This window comes from Episyrphus balteatus, chromosome 1, assembly GCF_945859705.1.
Source record: "Episyrphus balteatus chromosome 1, idEpiBalt1.1, whole genome shotgun sequence".
NCBI classification, from domain to species: Eukaryota; Metazoa; Arthropoda; class Insecta; order Diptera; family Syrphidae; genus Episyrphus; species Episyrphus balteatus.
The window spans coordinates 164,433,051-164,435,684 of record NC_079134.1 but is presented as its reverse complement, the minus strand read 5'-3'; positions in this window follow the sequence as shown (position 1 = coordinate 164,435,684).

The window sequence follows — 2,634 nt, the reverse complement described above, 5'->3', positions numbered from 1 at the left end:
AAAAAACCTTTACTAAAATGCTAATTTATTGATATTATATAAGAAAAAAAAAGAAAAAACAGCCGAAATAAAAATGTTTACTGTATTGCACAAAAGGTTAATTGTTTTTAATTTTTTTTTTCAAACAAACTCGGAATGCTTGCCGTATCCAAATTACTTAATAGATTTTAATGTTGATGGTCTTCAAATGTTCCTACTAAACTAGAGAATAAGTGGCCAAAGGCTTTGCTATACATATACATTGTTTGGCTAATGACATTGAATAGATATGGAAGATACTGATAGTTTCTTAAGCGCTTCTAATTTATTTTTTTGCATAAGCAGAATAAAACGTTGAACCATTGTGAATTGCTTAACAATTTTCAAACGATTTAAAAAAAAAAAAAACATTGACAAAAACGCAACGTCCGCGCATCGAGTTCTTTACCTGCCATATAACAAATATGAAAATCAACTTTTTTCGAAAACCACTCTAAGGATTTTGAAATCTCCGTAATTTGGCAAATGTGCCCATGATTATGAAAGTGGACTAAGTCACTTTTTGCATTGTTTAAAGAAAAACTTACATAATAATTTTCTTATAACGATTTAACTATATTTCTTTTATGAAATCACTAGAGGAGCAATAAAGAAGTTTATTTACTGCAATTTCGCTTTCAAATCAAGGGGCACGGTAGTGCCCAGCCAAGTTCTCTAGCAACTTTGGCACTACACCCTTATTTACAGGAAACAACTCAGGCCATTTTCGACCCCCCTCTAACTTCCACACCAAAGATGCTAGAAATTTCAAACTCACTACATTTGTTGAGCTCGTCAAAACCAAACACCTCACAAAATTTCATCCGCCCATTTCCGCTGAATTTTCATCATATATTATAGAGCACTTCTGATTATCGTAGAATCTTGAAATTTGGTAGAATAGTAGAGCTGGTAGTTTATCGAAGGAAAAAATTTAAAACTTGAGAATTTCAGCCAGGGGGCGTGGCAACCGCCCATTTCCGCTGAATTTTCATAAATTATTATAGAGCACTTCTGATTGTCGTAGAATCTTGAAATTTGGTAGAATAGTAGAGCTGGTAGTTTATACAAAGGAAAAAATTTAAAACTTGAGAATTTCAGCCAGGGGGCGTGGCAACCGCCCATTTCCGCTGAATTTTCATCATATATTATAGAGCACTTCTGATTATCGTAGAATCTTGAAATTTGGTAGAATAGTAGAGCTGGTAGTTTATCGAAGGAAAAAAATTTAAAACTTGAGAATTTCAGCCAGGGGGCGTGGCAACCGCCCATTTCCGCTGAATTTTCATAAATTATTATAGAGCACTTCTGATTGTCGTAGAATCTTGAAATTTGGTAGAATGGTAGAGCTGGTAGTTTATACAAAGGAAAAAATTTAAAATTTGAGAATTTCAGCCAGGGGGCGTGGCAACCACCCATTTTCACTGAATTTTCATCAAATAAAGAGATTTTATATTCTACAGCCATACCTTGCAAAAAGTAGTGAAATCACAACAAAAACATTACTGTTAAAAAAGAGCCAAGTTATCCTATGTTGAAATTATGCTGGCACAAAAAGTACTGAGATGTAAAAGTGTACCAAGTTCTAAAGTTTGGGTTCAAATTCGTATCAATAAAATTTTGATTGTTTACTTGGCAATTTTTGAAATAACTTTAAAAATCGATGGTTAAGAAAAATTGTCAAGAGAACAATCAAAATTTTATTGATACGAATTTGAACCCAAACTTTAGAACTTGGTACACTTTTACATCTCAGTACTTTTTGTGCCAGCATAATTTCAACATAGGATAACTTGGCTCTTTTTTAACAGTAATGTTTTTGTTGTGATTAACTTTACCCGTTAAATAATAATTATTTTAAGGCTAGATTTGAGGCCATTTTTAGGAGTGACTTAGTCCGCTTTCATAATTAAGGGCACAAATAAGGCCCCTTTTTTGAAATACATAAAATTAAAATCTTTGAACCATTACACTATCAAGTTGTATAGGCCTTGTCCCACTTATAAAAAATTGTTTTTTTTTTTGTTTGGACCTTCAGCCATTGCAAAATTTCTAGTGTCGTCAATTTTCTACCGATTTACATAAGTTGTATTAACAGCTTTTTTCTCAGTGGATTTTTTCAATAAATTTGGAAATAAAATAACATGTAAAGTATTATGTTTGTCCAAAATCGATGTCGAAGTGGAAAAAAAATAAAAATTTGTTGAATGGCATATATACCAATTTTGTTTTTTTTTTTTTTAATTTGTAAACATTCTTGAAATGAGAGAGCTTAGAATCAAAACAATGTATTTAATTATCCAAATTTGTTCTTTGAAAAAGAATGAAAAATTGTAATTTGTAACTTAATTCAATTACGGAGCAAAAAACAAGCATGTCCTTACTTAACCCCTGGTCCTAGAAAGATCCATTTTAACAATTTTGCTTCTATAATACTTTACAGAAGCAACAGTAGCATATGTAAAGCGTTATAGAATCAAAATTGTTTATACCTTTTTGAAAACAGTGTTTAATTAGATAATAACCTCATCAAACATTTTTACTTTAAGGCTATATCTAAAAAAGTGACCTCATAAGTCAACATACATACATATAAGGTATATATATTTTTTTTCA